Source organism: Macrotis lagotis, chromosome 1 (genome assembly GCF_037893015.1).
Source record: "Macrotis lagotis isolate mMagLag1 chromosome 1, bilby.v1.9.chrom.fasta, whole genome shotgun sequence".
NCBI classification, from domain to species: Eukaryota; Metazoa; Chordata; class Mammalia; order Peramelemorphia; family Peramelidae; genus Macrotis; species Macrotis lagotis.
In genome coordinates this window covers 354,940,252-354,960,536 of record NC_133658.1, presented here as the reverse complement: position 1 = coordinate 354,960,536, position 20,285 = coordinate 354,940,252, and the positions used below count along the sequence as shown (strand labels likewise).

Genomic DNA, 20,285 nt, shown 5'->3' with positions numbered 1-20,285 from the left:
GTGTTTTTGTGGCAATTAGTCTAACAAAACATTTAAGGGAACCAACTGATGCGGTTGGTCCTGCACTTCCGGAAGGAGTTATACACAGCAAAATGGCAACTACGAAACAAGACAGAGCCAGTTATGTTATGCCAGAAATTTACTTTTGACAGTAGCTTCCCCTGCTCGATCAGCTCACACCATTCCTGGAATGTCTGCTCATGCTTTCCCGTTTCTAGTTCTTCAGAATGTGGGCTTCTTCACTGGAATATGAGCCTCTGAGGAATCATATTTTTGCCTTTCTCTGTTTCTGCAGTGCTTATCACAGTAAGTGCTTAGCATACAATAAATAAGAACTTAATAAATGCTTGTGGATTGACTCTTCCCCAGGAGCTTGATTCTTTGACTTAGGTTCCCCATCCCTGAACCAAAAGAATCTTGTGCTTAGAGTTAGGAGAACTAGGATTGAATCCTTGAGTCTATAGAATTAGAGTTGAAAGTAGCCTTTAGAGGACGTCCAATTCCAAACCTCTCATTTTACAGATGAGAAAAATAAGATCCCTAGAAGTAAAGTGGCTTGCATAGACAGTAAGCAGACTTTTAAAGTTACTTTTTTTTCCTTTTGAATTCACTTTGAGTTTCTCTCAATTGAGTATATATTTCCCCACTGTATTCATTATTTTCTTCTGTTTACTCATATCTTCAACCTGTTTCTGCATTGGGTTTTGTTTTTGCATCAAACTTTTCTCCCTTCCATACTCTTGAATGATGTGGGTAGGCCCTGCTTAGTGTTGGATGTAGTGGTTAAGACTAAACTTTGACTTCTATAGAAATTACTGGATTTAGCTCAATGACCTCACAGCTCAACTTAAAGTTAGCCTTGGATCTTTCTCTTAACTCCTGTCTATTAAAATTCTGAACTCAGATTTTGCTTTTTTTGTCCTATCCAGAAGTTGATGATGATGCTCAAAGCAGGACTTTTAGAAAACCCTAGGAACTTTGTTTCCCAGGGGCTAGCCTTTTATCTTGTTGGGATTATGTGTGGGCTGCCAGGAGGCTGAACTACCTTTACAGTTTTGTGTGTGTGTGGTTGTGTATCTGGGGAACTATCTGGGCAGTGAGTTACCAGGGCACTGGCCTCATTTTATCTTCTGGTCTTTGGCTCCTTTGAGAAGACTACCCCAGATTGTCTCCACAGGATTCTGTCAGTCTTTTTGTTCAAGCCTGAATAGAGGCACCTATAGCTGTTCCCTTCCCTCTTGTTTGTCTTCATTCATTCTAGTGCATGTGTAAAGCTTTAATGGGTATTTGTAGGGATCTTGGTCTTTCAGGTTCCTAATGCATAACCACCTTTGCCCAATTCCTCTCAAAGCAAGATTCCAACCTAGGTCCTCTGAAGCCAGAACTGGTCTTCTTTTGACTCTATTACTGCCTCCCAACTTCAGTTTTCAATAAGTCACATTATCTACCAGAGGCTCAGTTTCCTCACATACATCTATCTACCTCACTATTTGTAAACCATTAAATGGGTATAGTAAATTGAGTGTCCTGGACTTAGCTTCAGGAAGAATTGAATTCACACACTGTGGTCCTGGGAAAGTCACTTGAGCTCTCACAGTTTTAATTTTCTCACTTATATAATGGGATAATAATAGGACTTACTTGGGGTTATTGTAAGGATCAAATGAGATTATATTTCTAAAGCACTTAGCATAACCCGTGGAACATAGTAGATGCTACATAAATATTAGCTTTTTATTATTATTATTATTAACAATATTATTAGAGTGCTTTGAAAATTTCAAGACACTCTTAAATGCTAGTTATTATTAAATGCTACCTATAAAACAGAGAGAACTATTATTATTATTATTATAAGACTTTGAACTTTAGAGTTTAGTAACAAGTGCAGTTGAATAAGGTGGAACTGCCTCTCAGGAAATACTACTCTGGAACCATCCATGTCCTGTAGTAAGGGGAGAGACCCAATTAATTTTACTGTTGAGGGGGTTAGTGCTTGAAGCTTAAAGGTGATTTTAAAACTGTTACACACTGACTTAGGATGGAGTGAGTTCTCCTATTATTCTGATTATTATCTCTCCTAGAGAAATGTGGGGCAGCCTCTCTTATTCTAAATAGGATCACAATTACTAGTTTTCAGTTAACTCTTCTAGAAATACAAAGAGAAGAGAAATTTATCTGTCATAGTCTTGATAATTTTTAAAAATACATTTAAATGTATTTTATATAGTTGTACTTAGTATTATATATTTATGTAAATTAAATTAAATACATTTAAGAATCTAAATTACATTATTTTTAAAATAGTGTTCTCTCGATGCTGTCAAAATATTTGGAAACACCCTCTTTTCCAGAGCTAAGGCCCTGCTTGCTGCGCCTTAGTTTAGCACAACAATAATCCTTTGCACTCACCTCTATTAATGTTACCTTATGGCAAAATGTATTGCTTTGACCAGCACCAGGTGTTCTCTGAGGGATTTATGATTTTCATATTAATTTTTAACTGTAGATTTGTTGGAGTTTCTCTATTTACCAGGAACCTGAATCAGAAACAACTAACATTCTACACCTGAAAGTAATCAATCATTTCTCCTGACACTCTCAACAACAACCATGCTTGTAACTGCTAAGTAAATCGAACCAGGGGCTGCACTACAGTTCCTGCAAGGTGAACTCTGGTTCTGTACCCCACTGAATAATCACAAGGCTCAACAAGCCTAAAGACTTGAAACAATCATAAGACTAACTGATTCTAATAACTTGGGCACTGATCCCTCAGGATCTAACAACATCTGTATTGCAGGAAGTGCCAACCCTGGAAGTTGTTTACTAAAGACCTAACAATGACTGTGTTATTGTCCCACCTATTATGGTTTTTAAGAATAAAAGCCCTACCCCTACAGAAGCCCTCCTCAGAATGACTTTGGCTTGCAAACCCATTTTCCTCACTTTGAAATTAAACTTCTGTTTGATTCCTGACTCTCTTGTCTCTAGTCTGCTTTGTTCACTCTGACTGCCCACAGGTTAGAGACCAGTTTCTGTCCTGCTGATCATGCCATTGGCTTTACAGCACAGTTATTTCCCCCTCCCCATCCCATAACCTACAGATTGTGTCATCATTTATAAAGAATTTTAAAAAATTAGACAAAGCCAGACACTTCAGGCTGATTATGTACAGAATAAATTCTGTCTTAACAATTCCCCTCCCTTCTGCCCTGAGGAGGGAGGTTTTTTCATTTCTTCTTCTCTAGGAATTTCCCTAATTTTTTTCCACTTCTTAGAATTTAATTTCCTATTAAATAAGCTTTTTGTTTACATTGTGGTGATTGTATAAGTCCATGAATAAAAACAAGATTTAGATTTAAGATTTAGAGCTGGACTCTCACCTGAACTCATTTTCCTTTCCCACTCCCTACCCCTAAACCATCCTTTCTTCCTACTCCCCTATTTCTTTCAAGGGTACCTCCCAGTCACTCTGTCTTGAAACCTAGGAGTCATCTTTAATTCCTTACTCTCTTTCCTACTCTCCTTCATAGCTAATCTGCTGATAAAGCCTGTGCACTTTATCTTCTTAATATCTTGCTATTTCTCTTCTGCTACTTACTGTCATCTTCCACTCAGCTGTCAAAGTGACCTTAAAAGATAGATCTGACCATATCATTCCCCTCCTCAGTAAACTCCAATGACTTCCTATCCCCTCTAGGACTAAATATAAAATCCTCTGAGGATTTTATGCCCTTCTCCATACTTTTCCTGATTTCTTAAACCTTATGTAGCCCCACATATTCTGCACTCCAGTGGCAAAGGTTTCTTTGCTATTCCTTGCACAAAACACTCCATCTTCAGATATTTTCACTGGTGCAGCATCTGACCTCTTGGCTCATGTTTTTTTAATTGATATTTTATTTTATATTTTCAATTATATATTATGAAAGTCTTTTGACATTCATCCATATATATGCATATTTTTAAGTTATATAATTTCCTTCCACCCCCACTCCCACCCTGCCTCATGTTAAAACAAAAACCTGGGTTAGAGAATTTCCAGAAAATTAGAACTCAGAAAACTAATATAATTAAGACCTTTATTATGCAGACAGACAAATAAAAGCATACATATAGCAATATAAACTGATAAAGATATATACTCCTGAATGTAAGAAACACACTGTATTGTAAAGGTGAGAGAGATACATCCACTGGGGAAGCATGCTCAAAGTTGAGGTTCAAATGGCAAAATTATATACCATTGCAGGGATCCAGCCTCCATGAGGTCTCTGGAACCTGACAGAAGGGATAGAGTCGGCAAAAGGAATTGAGTGAACACAAGGGTTTAAAGGCAGAATCAGGTTGACTGACTGTCAGATGCTCAGATTTATTTTTATAGTCTCAGAATCATATAAGCATCAAGCATGCAAGCCAAAATCATTTCCTTGGTTACAAAAGTTTATAATTTTCATTATCTATCAATCATGTGGTTCATATGGTTACAAGTTTGATCATGTAGTTCATGTGGTTACAAGTTTAATCATATAGTTAATTTCTTGTCCCTGCTCAGACCGTGATGACCTTAACCTGTCTGTCACCTAATTAATTTCTTGTCCCTGCTCAGACTGTGATGACCTCAACCTGTCTGTCGCCTAATTTGTTGCTGCATAGTAAAGTTATTAATTAAACATAACTTTCCTAATAATAATCTCTGATATAATTCATTTAATGGAATGTTTTTTATGTTTTTTATGTTTCTGTGTATGTAATGTTTTTTGACACGCTCTCTTGACAGTTATATTTGTCCACCCATCCGTTAACTTCTTCAATAACCATTTTCCTTTCAGCCCTTGTTGATAGACACCACGGTTTCTATGACTTTTTATTCTTTCCCTTTTTATTCTTTCCCAATAAACTAAGGCTGTTAAAGTTCACATATCGGTCACCTATACTGACTATTCTTTCACCATCTTTATCATATATTCCTGTGTATGGTAAAGGGGGGCAAAGCTGTTGATTTTCCAGGAATTCTACCTAACCCATCTTGTATCTGTTTTCCCTGTATATATTCTGATGTCTCCTTGGAATTCCCAGTGTTGTATTTTCCAAAGATTTCAAAAATGTTGGAACTTTTTGTATGCCTTGGGAATGGGCAATCCTGTTAAATTTGGACAGAGTTTACAATCTGTTTTATTCAAGGAATTTCCCTGGAATTCTTCCTTTATAGTAATTCCACTATTAGAATGTGTAAGTTTTGCAATCAATATTAATCCTACAAATATTGGTATACATGGAATCCATATATATCTATATCTCTCTCTCTCTATATATATATATACATGTATATGTATATATATATACATATATATATATATATACATATATATATGTATTGAAGAAGGAAATGTTGTTCCATCAGGTGGTGTGGCCGCCTTGAGTCCTCTTGCCACGTCTGTGTCAAGCAGCCTAGAGACCCTGGCTCCCAACATACCCTAAGAATGGGTTTGATTAAAAACAAATTATCAATGTCAGATATAGGAGAAAGTATTCTTACTCAGGACCCAGCTATGATGGAGAAGTTCTTAGGTACCATGCTTTGGCAAAGCTCAGGTAAGGGGAGTCTCTTTGTAGATGCCACAAACTGATGGGGAAGGATCTAATCTTAATTATCTAAGGCAGCAGAAAATGAGAACTAGGTCAGACTGTTACAACTGACCAATTTTGGGTTTAGTCATGTCTGACCTTTCTTCATGAGTCTATTTGGATTTTCCTGGCTACACTACTGACATTTAAAGTCCTTTACATTATGGTTTCCACCATTTTTCTTTCATGTTAATTCGCTTCATGCATACTCTAATTTCAATCAAATTGGCCTGTAGTTGCTTGCAAATCATATTCCATCTCCTGCCTCTTGGGCTTTGTACAGGTAGTTTCCCATTCTCAGAATGCACTTCCCCCTCAACCAAGATCATAAGTAGTAAGCTCAATAGGTGGGATTTGAACCAAGTATCTCCAGTCCAAAGCAATGCTCTGATAACTTTTATTTTCCAGAAGCAAAATTGTTTGTTATAATCAACAAACTTTAGCTTCCTTTTTACATTCTTTTCATCTACATTATTGTGTTCATGGTAAATATTGTTTTTAGATTCTGTGTATTTTACCCTGCTTAAATTCACATAGCTTTTCCCATCGTTTCTCATGGCATAATAGTATTCCATTACATTCATACACTATAGGTTGTTCAGTCATTCCCTAAGTGACAATGATAAGTAGTGATATTTCTAACTATTTGTTAAAAATGAATGAATGAAAAAAATTGCTAAATGCTTATTGTGTACCAAGTGTTCATATTTTGTTCTTGTATTCTTCCCTTTAACTTTGTTGGATGTTCTTACTTGAATTTTCAGAGATAGTGGGAGGACAAAGAAAAAGGGAGTGTTGAGGAAGATAGAGATGAATAGAGGCTGTTTGGTACCAGAAGAAGAGAGAGTGTTTGTGTGTTTGTGTGTGTGTGTGTGTGTGTGTGTGTGTGTGTGTGTGTGTGTGTGTGAATTTTCTGGCACTGAATAACTCTTCTCTGCACCACATTGTCAGGCCTGGTACTGGAGAGACAGTGTAGTTATTGTTGGAGGGATAGAAGAAGGATATCAAAGTAGAACTGACTGATGGATCAAGTGGAAGATGGCTTCTCTTACTCCTGGATGATGGTACAGCAAGGGGTGGCCTTGTTAACAGGTGCGTGGGGGTCTTAAAAACTTGGTTCTCTATGACAATTAACTCAATTTAAAATAGGAATAATGATAGTACCTATCACCTGATCAAATGAGGCAATATTTAAAATGCTTAGTAAGGTCTCTAGTACATAGGAGGTGCTATATAAAGGCTGGCTATTATTATTATTATTATTATTATTGTTGTTGTCAAACTATAGGCTTATGAAGCTCTGGATTGGTAGAGAGAGCAGAGAAAACTAGTTCTTTGAATAATCAGGGTGAAATCACCAGCAAAATCTGTAGAAAGTTGAGTAACTTATTGCGTGGATCTTATAGCTGGCAATGGTTAGGTTTTGGTCATTGCAATTTGTATGTTTCAGATATCAGAGCAATAGTGATGTTCACTGTACTTGGGTCATAGTCAGGGTTTGATGGGTTCTTTTAGATAGTATGGGGTGGCAGCTGGGTGGCACAGTGAATAGAGCACCAACCGAATTCAGGAGGACCTGAATTCAAATCTAGCCTTAGACACTAGATACTTACTAGCTTTGTAACCTTAGGCAAGTCACTTGACCCCCTGCCCCACAAAACCCATAATCTAGACAATGTAGGGAAAAGACTGTTGGGTTCTCTGAGACCTTAAGCACATGAAAATATTGGGGGGGGGCAGAGTTCAGGGAATTCTCTGAATAAAAGACATTGTAGTTATTCAGTCATTTCAATTTTGTCTAAGGATTCATGGCTTCATTTGAGGTTTTCTTTGAAGGGATTTAAAATTTCCTTCCCTAGTTCATTTTTACAGATGAGAAAACTGAGGAATCCTGGAGAAGGGACTTGACAGAATGTGGGACTTTGTGGCAGGAATCTTCTTGGATCCCATCTGGGAGATCTAGAGGAAGGCTTCTGATAGATCCATATTTGCAACTTGGACTTTTTGGATTAATCACATTTCAGTCTGGAACTCTGTGCAGAAAAGATGCTAGTCTCAAATCCAGTCCATAGAATGTTTCTTTTTTTAAAAAAAAGTTTGGTGATCTGTGTAATTTTGGCAAAGTAAACTTTTTCCAAAGCCTTGATCCATAGAGGCTGGATCTATGTCCTCTGAGGTTCAAATCAAGAATTATATGGTCTTAGTCAACACAGGTTGTATGTGTGACATTAGACAAATTCCTTTTCTGCTTGGCTTCAATTTCTTCCTCTGTTCAACAAGGGGTTTGAATCTATAATCTAATCTGTATTGATCCTTTCCTGTGATGTTGCCAGGCTGCTACTGGTTCCCTGCTATGGCATAAATGCAGCTAGATGTCACAGTGGATAGAGTATCAGCCCTAGAATCAGGAGGACCTGAATTCAAATTCTGCCTCAGACACACTTAACTCTTACTAGCTGTGTGACCTTAGGAAAGTCACTTAACATGGATTGCCTTGCTTCCAGGTTCATCCTGAGTTATCTTGATCCATATCTGGTCACTGGATCCAGATGGTTCTAGAGGAGAAAGTGAGGCTGATGACTGAGCACAGCTCTGCCCCCCCCCACTCAAATCCAATTCTCATGCATGTTGTAGCATCACCTCCCTGATATTATGGCCTTTTTCAGGAATAAAGGACAAGCATCATCATCATGGCTTAGAGAGAGATCCTAACAATGGGCTCTCCTGAGACCTTGGGGGACTTGTACACTTAAGATACAGTGTTACACAGCTCAGATAAGGTTGTAACACTAGAATTTGTCTTTGCATTATTAACTAAAACTTCCTGATAGTGTAGTGGACTCTGGACTCCATCTCCTACTCTGTGGATGCCTAAATCTCCCCCCTCAGGGTGCAGAGTATCTAGCGTTTTAGATAATTTAGAATCTGGGGTATCTCTTTTCTTATACCATCAGCTAGAGTTCCCATTCTGGTGTATTCTCTACTACCATTAACTTTCAGGGTTTAATACCTAGTTTCACTTAGCCAATTAACATCAGTTAGCTTTTCCAAAGGGATAAATAAAACAAGAACACAAGTTAAAAACATCCCCCCCCAATATTTGAGAATATGTATTTCCTCATACAATCTCAGTCCCAGGGGATATTTGATTGATGTGATTTCTATATAACACTGGTCTGCCAAAGTCACATTCAAATGCAGTTGGTTGATAGATGGATGAGTTGGCATCTTTAATATTCCTCAGTTGGGTCAAATTTCCCTCCCTGTCTAACTTTTTGTAAATCTAGGAATGTACTTCAGCTCCCAGACCTCTGATGACTCTTCCTCCTTTCAAATCTCAGGTCATAATTATCTCCAATTGCCTTTGCCTAAAAGCAAGAAATAATGTAATGGAGAAATAAGCAACAGCAGGGTCATGTGCTCTCTGTTTCATGGTGGTCTGAGATGATCCCCAACCCCATCCAAAGACCCTCTTTGCTCAAATACCAGCCAGACCCAGACTGTGGATTAGTTAGTGCCTTTTGAGTGTACTACAATTCTGACTTCATAGGTAATCAGAAAGACTTCTATTCTCCATGTGGTTAGCTGTCTCATTCAGTTATAGAATATCTACATGTGCTCCAAATGGGGGCGGAGCAAGACCCTTCCACAACTCATCCTCCTGCCTTTCTAGAGGCAGTCTCTCTAGATTCTTCATCTAGGGATTGCATCGACCAACCATTCTGCTCATTCTCACTAGCACCTAATTAATCAAATTTTCAATCTGAAAGAATCCTTTGTCATCTAATTTAATCCCTTCATTTTAGAGTGAGAAAATAGGCCCAGCAAAGGGAAAGGGTTAACAAAGTCATGCAGATTACAAATAGCAGAATCAGGATCTGAATTTAGTCCCCTGATTCCAAATCCATCTTTTTCTTAAAGTTTCATAATACCTTTAAGCTTTTTTTATGGAACTGGTCTGTTCTCTTTTCTAAACTGATTTATTGCCCTCAAATGTAATCTGCTTCCTCTCTGGTTTACTTTCTTTTTCTCTTCCCTTGAACTCACAGGAATTAGTTTCTCTAATGATTATAAAACTATTATTGACTGGCAATAGGAAGAGTACTGGATCTGGGAAATCTGAACTCAGATATTTACTAGTTGTGTGATCCTGGGCAAGTCACTTAACCTCTTTTTGCCTAATCCACTGGGGAAGAAAATGGTGAACCACTCCAGTATCTTTGCCAAGAAAACCCCAAATGGGATCATGGAGAATCAGAAACAATTGAAAAGCAGCAATAGGAAGTGGTGGTTTCCAACTCCTAACCTATTTCTGTCATGATGCTGCCTCCCATCTGCCAATTACAGCAATAATGTCTAATGTGTCCTAGGTTCTTTTTACAATTCCTTCTGTTCTTCACCATTATAATGGCGAGCATTTACACACACACACACACACACACACACACACACACACACATTTACATACACACATCCAATAAATATATATATATATATATATATATGTATGTATATGTACACATAGTATGCCAGGTACTAAGCCAGGTACTATGTAATGAACTTAACAAATATCTCTTAGATTCTTACCACAATCTTAGGAGATGGGTGCTATTGTTATTAACATTTTACAAATGTGGAAAATGGGACAGAGGGATATTAAATGACTTGCCCAGGGGTCATACAACTAGCTAGGTTGTATCTGAGGCCAAATTTAAACCTAGTTCTTCTTGACTCCAAGCCCAGAGGTGTATCTCCTGTGCCACCAGCCACAGCAAACAAAAACCCTAAGTCTGTGATTGAATGCTGCCCATGGAAAAGCTTCTAGCATATCCATCAGATTTAATAATAATAACTCCTAATTATACTAATTTTGCCAGTCTGACCTTAGTTTCCTCATTTATACAGTGAAAAATTAGAAGTAATTAACATAAAATTCTTCTCAGATCTATATCTTATTATGAGATTGTCATTGTAATGTGACTCTCCCCTCCCACCCCCCCAATCCAGAATTCTTGGATTGTTTGGATTAAGTATCTCCTTCCTCAAGCATAGAAAGAGCCTAGCACTATGTTAATGAAGACATGCAATATCTAAGTTTCCCATCAGGTGGCACACTACTCAAGTCTCCAGCCTGGTTGAGTTCTTTCAGCTGCGATTGACTTTGTGACCCATTTGGGGTTTTCTTGGCAAAGATACTGGAGAATAATTTACCATTTTCTTCTCCAGGTCATTTTACAAATGAAGAAACTGTGATTTTTAGATTGCTTTTTTCTTTTCAAGGCTTCTCTTTATTTGTTAATTTTTTAATGTTGTCTTTTTTCCATCACATTAATTTCTAACTGGCATTTCTCTCTCTCTCTCTCTTACCCATTGAGCCTTGCCATTTTTTCACAAAAGTTAAAACATAAAAAGCAGTTACTCAAAAAGAACTCACATATTGATCACAATCTCATCTATACTCTTGCTTCTCTTTCTCCAGTGAAAGGAGGGAGGTTCATTTTTTTTTTTAGGTTTTTTGGGCTTTTTTTTTTGCAAGGCAAAAATGGGGTTAAGTGGCTTGCCCAAGGCCACACAGCTAGGTCATTATTATTAAGTGTCTGAGGCCAAATTTGAACTCAGGTACTCCTGACTCCAGGGCCGGTGCTCTATCCCCTGTGCCACCTAGCCACCCCCATTATATTTTTTTTCTTAGAATTACACAATGTTCAATTTCATTTTTTTGTTTTTTCTATTTACATTTAAGTGGTCCTTGTAAATATTGTTTTTTCTGTTTCTGCCCATTTCATTCTGCAGCAGTTCATACATAGAGTCCATGCTTCTCTGATTTCTTAATATTTGTCATTTCCTATGGTTCAATAATGTCATATTATTTTGTATACCACAACTGTTCAGTCATTCTGCAGTCAGTGGGCAACTAGTTTTTTTCCTAGTAGCACAAAAATTGTGACTATTAATACTTAGGTTTAATATTTTTCAGTACTTAACAAAGAATTCAGCATATAGTACGTTCTGAATAAATGTTAATTAACTGACCTGTTGTATATGGGACTTTCAGCACTGGTTCTGGGAGCAAGATGAATGGATCTGAAAATTTTAGTCATTTTTTAATATAATTCCAAGTTGCTTTCCAGAATAGTTAAAGAAGTTCCTCAATCAACCAATGGTATGTTGTTCTTGTCTTTCCTTTTACTTTTTTCTTGAAGTACATAGGTAGTTTCCCTCTTGGACAACATAGGAAAAGGGGTGTGTGTGTGTGTGTGTGTGTGTGTGTGTGTGTGTGTGTGTGTGTGTGTGTGTGTGTGTGTGTGTATCACAGACTCCTTTGGTATTCTGATTAAGCCTATGAATATTCTCAGAATATTTGAGTTCTAAAAGTCAAAATCAGTTAGAAATTTAGTGAAATAAACATATACATTTTCCCCTTCCAAGGTGAAGTCTATCCATGAACTCCAGGTTAAGATGTCCAGTCTTAGGGATGAAATAGAATATTGCTCAAAATATCAAAATATGTCTGTTATTTATATCTAGCTCATGAGTCCCCAGTTCATTTGGGTTTTACCCTCTTAATTAACTGCCTACTGTTGTATTTTTTCACTCATGTTGAGTTTTTTATTTTATGTTTTTTTCAAAAATATTTTGTTTTTCCAATTGTATGCCAACAGTAGTTTTTACCAATGATTTTTTGCAAGTTTTTGAGTTTTCCATCTTCTCTTTCTTTCCTTTCCCTCCCCCTCTCCCTGACAGACAGCAGTCATTTATTTTTTATTTTTTTATTTTTTTTGCAAGGCAATGGGGTTAAGTGGCTTGCCTAAGGCCACATGGCTAAGTAATTATTAAGTGTCTGAGGCCAGAGAGCAGTCATTTATAACCACGCTAAACAACAGATTCATATTGATCATGTTGTGAGAGAAGAATCAAATCCAAACAGAAGAAAGAAAACAGAAAGAAAAAAATGACAATTTATAAGACAAATAAAAAAATTGAAAATAATAAACTTGAGTCTTCATTTAAACTCCACAGTTCCTTCTATGGAAATGGATAGTATTATCCATCATGTTTTTAAAATTGTCTTTGATTATTGTACTGCTGAAATGAACAAGTCAATCAATGATTATCACTCCATGATGTTGTGTGTATAATGTTCTTCTGGTTCTGCTCATTTCACTCAACATCAATTCATGCAAATCTTTTCAGACTTTTCTGAAATCCTGTCCTTCATGTTTTCTCATAGAGCAATAATGTTCTATCGCATACATATGCCACAATTTGTTCAACTATTTCCCCAGTTGATGGGCATCCTGTCAATTTCCAATTCTTTGCCACTACAAAGAGAGTTGCTATGAATATTTTTGTACATGTGGAATTTTTACTTTTTTTCATGACCTCTTCAGGATACAAACCCAATAGTGGTATTGCTGGACCAAAGGATATGTATAGTCTTATTATCCTATGGACATAATTCCAAATTGCTCTCCAGAAAGGTTGGATCTAACTGGCTACTGTTTTCATGGATTCTAAGAACTTGGGTGTGGTAGTCATATATTTTATAACAGAGGGGTCAGATAGAGAGCCTGGGGACCCTATGTTGCAGACAAAATTCCTGAGTGAGGCTTAAATCAGATTAAAATATAATTGGGAACTGTTTAAAAAATAAATAAAAATATTTTCACCATAGATAATGTTAATTTGTGTTTTTCTAAGTCAATATGCAGTATACAGGTATTGGGGATAGGGGAGGTTAAAACTCCTTGCCCTGGTTTGGTGTCCAGTCATAAGAGAACACATATACAAACAAATGATCCCTTGAAGTCAAGTTTTAATTATTTGATAATATTTACATCAGGAGTGATGTGAGACACAAGGTCAAGCTGAAAGTTTGTCTTAGCGAGAGCAGGATGAGGTTAAGTAGAAGAATCTGACCCTCCTTAATTAACAGATGGCAAGATGTTAGGATCTTTGATCTGCTTCTTTCCCAGAAAAAAGGGTTGGGGAAGTGAGCTAAGAGGGCAGGAATTGTAGGTGAGACAAGGGAAGGAGGCAATTCTCATTTGTGGTTAGTCTAGGAATGAGGCAGTAGATAAAGGAAGGCATCTTCAGCTATGCAGGTACAGATGGGAGGAGTTCTTTCAGGGCTGCTTTTCTACATCACAAGACTTGTCACAAATCTTATCATAAGATCAAAAGGATTGGAAAAGAATTTTCTCAAACCGGTGTCTTTAGACAGAGAAGAATTTTTCCCAGGTTTGTAGCTCTAAATCTTAAGGCTTCTCTCAGGCATAAGCTCCAATACCCAATTACAGTTTACCACATCAAGGGATCCATTTCTATGTGAGCTTGATGTCACTGGTTTACAAATACAAAATAAAACAAACAAACCAAAAAAAAATGACTCCAAATTCTGCTTTTGACTATTTCAAAATTTTCCACCTCTGTCCTTCAAGACCTTAGGGTACAACTATGGGGAACTCCACCCATACTTCTGATGCTTCCTGAGGAACTGAATGGAAGGTCTTTCCATTCACTCATCATATGCAAAGACCAATAGGAAAGTATGCTTTTCTAGCTCACCAGTCCAATATGATTCACAGGAGCCAACAGTGTCAGAAACTCTGGATTTTCTTTCTTTGGGGATGGCTTCCAACTGTCTTACCCTCATGGTGCTGGCTCCTGGTCAGTTTTGTCACACTATATATCTACCTTTGCTCCCGGGTCACCAGCAGCTACAATCCTAAAACACAATTTATTTTTCTTATTAATAAAAAAGTTTTATTAATTATTATATGGGTGCTTGAAGATTTGTAAATTGGTTTATTGCATAACCAATTTTAGAAGAAAGGTAAAGCAAACTATCATCTTCATTTCACAGAAGTCCAGTGATTTTTGCCCAAAGTTACATATTAAGTGCTGGAACTAATATAAATATTTTTTTCTCACATACACTAGCAGTGACTCCTTTGGTCAACCCTATGATCCCTCCAGGCTAGGTTTTTGTCTTTCATAGGAACTCCAGGTAATTTTTGGTAGGAGATTTGGGTACAGTCTGTCCCAAAGCTTACTAATGAGTTATGTTTTGAAAGTTAATTTATAAATCAGTTGTTTGTCACTTTCCCAAGAAAATATAAATAGCAGGTAGCTTCCAGAACAGCCAACAAAAGCCTGTTTAGCCCCTAATACAGGTGAGCTTCTCCACTAAAGTTCTACTTAGATGTCTAATGTAGCATGAAGGTGACCTGGGGTTCTCAAAGGTCATCTCAGGTAAACACAAGCTTAGAAAGACTTTTAGTATGAGTTGTCATTAGTCAAGAGAATACCAATCTATACAGGTTCACCAAAAGCTTACTTTCCAGTTGAATTTTTTTGGCCATAGTAGTCCATGAAGACCATCTAAGGGTTAGTGGAAATGCCCTCTCTTTCATTTCAGGGATTTCCCCTTCCCCCATTATGAAAACCTAAAGCTTTTAAAGTATTAAAATAGGTATGTAAGCCACTAGTGCTAGTACTACTAGTCTGAGAATTCTAATCCTGGAAATTAGAAGACAACAGATCTTGGGCTGAAAGGGACCTTGGAAATCATCTGATTCAATGAGACACTATGAACAGTACAAGAGGATAGCAGTAACCATCATTTCCTCATTTCATCCATTTGATTAAACAACCAAAGAGAAGCAGACTGATTGGACTAATTCATGAATATCTATTAGAAATGTTAAAAATGTAAATGTAAATTTTTTTAAAATTAAAAAGCAGAATGCTTCTATTTTCATAACAGGTCATATAAAAGAATTCTGTACACAATTACGAATTTCTATTTCAGATTACTTGCTTTAAAAAAAGAGAATAGTCTTTCAAAACTTGTGCTTCAAAACTTCTCTTCTGTGCACTTTATTTATTTTATTTTGCAAGGCAAATGGGATTAAGTGGCTTGCCCAAGGCCACACAACTAGGTAATTATTAAGTGTCTGAGACCAGATTTGAACCCAGGTACTCCTAACTCCAGGGCCGGTGCTTTATCCACAACAACACCTAGCCGCCCCTTTCTGTGTGCTTTAAAAAACTTTCAGTGGTTCATATTTTTTACATCATTACTGCTAACCCTAGCCTTCTCTGACCCTTCCCCCACTTAATCAATAGATTGGAAGGAGGAGACCCTTATAATAAATAAACATAACTAAATAATATGAATCCACATAGAGGCCATGTGAAAAAATGTCTCTACACTTTGTCTTTCAATTCTCTGATAGACTTAAATAACTTGCTTCATCATAGTTCTTCTGGAGATATGACTGATCATTTGAGGAAGAGGATAATTTCAAAAACCTGGGAAGGCTAGTATGAACTGGTGCAAAGCGAAGCAGAACCAAGGAACATTTTATACAGTTAACAGCAATATTGCAAATATAATCAACTTTGAAAGGCTTGATATCTCTGATTAAGACAACAACTGGACTCATGATGAAACAATACTTTCTGCTTCCAAATAAAGGACTCAGAGTACAGACTGAACCATATTTCCTTCTATTTCTTTCTTTCCCTTGCTTTTTTTGGTGGAGGGGGAGAACATGGCTAATGCAAAAAAAATGTTTTGCATAATTTTTTTATATTTTCAATGGATTTTGTTTTCCTTTTCAATGGATGGGGGAAGGAAAGAGGGAGGGAGAGAATTTGGAACTGGAAATAGAACTGAATTAAGAAATGAATCTTATTTTTAAAAAAGAAACTTCTTAAAAGACATCTAGGAACTGCTTCTGTTCCAGAGTTGTAAATTGTCCCAGCCTTGTAATCATCTGAACTCTTAAGTTTATGTCAACTTGTCCCCAGTCTGGCCTTTGGGTATATTTTTGGGAGAGTGTGCCACTGACTGATGTTGGGAAAACACTTAGTAATTAATCTTATTTCTGTTCTTTTTGGGCAAATGCCTTTGCAAAATAACTGAATCAGATTGTCAAAGGGAAATATACAGGGGACAACTTGTGAATGAGTGTTTAGGAGACTAGCCCTTCACAGAATTACCCTTAGAACCAAGCAGCCAGAGTCAGGGTGAATTGGATGAGTGAACCCTGAGGAAATATTACATTTATGTTATCTTTCCTTGACTTGCTTTCCAGGTCATTTAGATTTAGTTTTAGATAACTTATATTTTCTTCTATTTAAGAAAATCTTCTTATTTTAGTCTAATGTTTCTTATTCTGCAAAGACATTGCTTTCTGTTTGTGCTACCCTAGTTTTCAAGGAGTCTATTTTTTGAATAAGATTTACTCTTTCTTTTCTATTCCATGTTCTTGACCTCTTTGCCTCATATCTCTCTTACCTAATCTTAATGATTGAATGGGCATTGACTCAATCAAACTGTGACCCGGGAAAGACATAACTTTAAAAAGCCAGGGTCTCTGGTTGCATCCAGGACCATTTCAGTCATCTTGATCCATATCTGACCACTGGACCCAGATGACTGACTGAAGGAGAAGGTGAGACTGGTAGATTTACAACATCTACGCACTTAAACCCAACTCACTTTCATATCATAGCATTACCAATCTGATGTCATAGTCATTTTCAAGAACAAAGGACAGACAACAACAGCAAGAACATTTGCCTTCCAATTCTTTCCTCAAGAACTTTTTTTAAATTTTGTATTTCTTGCTTCATTTCTCCTGTTTTCATGTAATTATTAAAGAAAATCTATCACCACTTCCACTTTGAGTCTCTGGTCATAATTATTATGGGGTTATATTTAAAATGATTTTTGATAGAGTTGAAAAGATTTTTGATAGTGGTTGCACTAGGAAGGAAATGGAAAGGGTTTAAAGCTTGCATGCCAATCAACAGTGGGTTCAGGCAAAGGAGTGGCCACTACATTTTCAATTTGACAAAAAAGGAGATACAGTCAAGAAGCAAAAAATTCTTTTGACACCAGTTGGATCATTGTCAAGATCAAAAAAACAACAATTGATATAGACCAAACAAGAAAATGCTTAGAGGACTCAAGGGTCAGATATTGACTTCCTATAGGAGACAAAACACTACCCAGTACATTCAGGAAATTCTTAATCCACAAGGTCATAGAACCTGAAGGTCTCCTGGTACACAGCAAATCTTACTGGCTGGTGATTGCTCACAAAGTAAAGTCATTGATGGGAGGGCAGTTCAGCAGACTATCAAGATCATCAATCCAACTCTGTCCAAAAAACTATAAAACTGTATATTCCCTTTTATCCTGCAATGCCACTACTAGTTCTCTATCTCAAAGCATTCATAAAAAAGTGGAAAAGACTCATATGTGGAAAAACTAATTATGGCAACTTTTTTCGTGGTGGAAAAGAATTTTCATTTGAGGGATTGCCCATTGATTGGGAAATGGCTGAATAAATTGAGACATATGAATGTCAGGAAATATTATTGCTCAATAAGAAATGATGAGCAGATAGATTTCAGAAAAACCTGAAAAGACTTGCATGAACTAATGCTGAATGAAGTGAGCAGAACCAGGTGAACATTAAAGACAACATTGTGTAATGATCAACTGTGATAGATTTAGCTCTTCTCAGCTAATAAGCAAAGACAATTCCAAAAGATTCATGATGGAAAATGCTATCTACATCCATAGTGGATGTCTGAATGCAGATCAAGGCATACTATTTTCACTATTTTTTTCTTTCTTGTGGTTTTCCCCTTTTGTTCTCATTCTTCTTTTACAACAGAGCTAATATTGAAATATCTTTAACATGATGTACAAATATAACATTTCAGATTGCTTGCTGTCTTAGGGAGGAAGGAAGGGAGAAAATTTTGGAACCCAAAATCTTATAAAAATGAATGTTGAAAGCTACTTTCACATGTAATTGGGAAAAAAAATAAAATACACTTAAGTATGTGGGGAGGGGGAAGATCATCAATCTAAGTGCTTGACTGAGAAGTAAACAATGAATAAATGTCAGCTCTTTGGGTTAAACCAAACTTCTCAAATGTGATGAAAAAGGTGGGGCAGGGGAAGGAGTACTTGTGATGGGTGAATTCACTTCAAGGTGAATCAAGGATAGTTTCTAATATGGAGGGTTTTTTTTAAGGTTTTTGCAAGGCAAATGGGGTTCAGTGGCTTGCTCAAGGCCACACAGCTAGGTGATTATTAAGTGTCTGAGACCAGATTTGAACCCAAGTACTCCTGACTCCAGGGCCACTGCTTTATCCACTGTGCCACCTAGCTGCCCCGAATATAGAGTTCTTATGATAAACTTGACTCTATGCAAATGTCAGAGTATCTTTGTTAATTTACATAGATCACTTTGTTAATTGGCATAGATGACTTTGCATTTTCTTGTCTGGTCTATGTCAATTGTTGTTGTTTTGATCTTCACAATGATATGACTAGTGTCAAAAGAACTTTTTGTTCTTGACTGTGTCTCCTTTTTTGTCAAACTAAAAATGTAGTGACTACTCCTTTGCCTGAACCCATTGTTGGCTAGCTTGGAAACTTTAAACCCTCTCACATTCCATTTTTAAAAGAGAATATTTGTTAATTTACATAGATCACTTCATTTGATCACCAACATGACCAGCTGCCCATTGTGTGCTTAGCACAGGATCTAGGGTAGAAAAGTTTCTAGAAAGGTTTCTTCTCTTCCTATATCCAAATGACCTAACCTCCCATTTCATTAAGAAAACAGAGGTTAAAGACCAACCAACATGAGTTCTTCTCTATTTCTTATAGCTTCTCAGCATCTTTTTTTCTATCCAAAAAGTTAATATTCTATCTGGACTCTTGAGATTCAGGTATTCTTAAACCACAAAAGCCCTTTGCTTGATTCTTCATTCCTATTCACTTGTCTCAGTTTTCCTTCCCTCTTCTTTACTAAATTCTGTTAGAAAGTTGCATAAGTAGGAAAGCCAAGAGCAAGTATCAAGTATCTTCAGGAAAATCTAGAGAGGAGTTTCTTGGAGAAAGTGGGGGGAGGAAGGGAGGTTGTTTACACATTAATTTCTAATGTCTCTATTTTATCACTTCCTACTTTTTCCCTTATTCCCTTATGATCAGACTTCTGTCTTTACCACTCTCCTGAAACTGCTCTCAGAGGTTACTGCTCGCCTCCTAAACACCAAAATCTCAATTCGTGCTTATAAACCAGATAGCAACTATGTTCCTTTGCTACCTCTAGGGTATAGATGCTTCTCCTTTATGAAGAGGTTCAGGAAAGGGGCTTAAAGATTGGGTTCATTTCAGGGTGAAAAACTCACCAAATCTCTGACTCAGAGAGATAAGAAAGGCTTAAATTTTAATTCACAGGTTACTGCAAAGTTCACAGATTATTACATAAAGTTCGCAGTGACTACAAAAAGTTCACAGGTTAAGTTCTTTGGAGAAGTAGCAAGATGGTGAGTTTCTTAAAGGACAGGTTGATTAGCAGAAGTTGAGTTAAAAAGGCTAAATTGATTAAAAGGAAATAAGAAAAGAAAAGAAGCTTAGATCAGCATAGATCTAGTCATATAGAGCTAGGGCCATATTGGTAGTTTCAAACTGGGAAAGGAGAAGTCAAATTAAAAGGAAAGAAGTGAAAAGAAGAGAAGCTTAGATCAACAAACATCCAATCACATAGATCTGGAACTATATTGGTAAGTTACTAGCTGGGAAAGGAGAAGTCAAGTTAAAAAGGAAAAAGGAG

The 20,285-nt window shown here is 36.9% G+C and overlaps 1 protein-coding gene across 1 annotated transcript in view; it reads left to right on the top strand.

Annotated features, from left to right (window-relative positions):
• Positions 1 to 234: 234 nt before the first annotated feature.
• SGK2 (serum/glucocorticoid regulated kinase 2) overlaps positions 235 to 20,285 on the top strand; it is a 76,023-nt gene continuing 55,972 nt past the window's right edge. The window contains exon 1 of the mRNA XM_074212005.1: positions 235 to 306. The gene's annotated coding sequence lies outside the window, so the exon portion shown is untranslated. The remainder of the gene's footprint in view (positions 307 to 20,285) is intronic.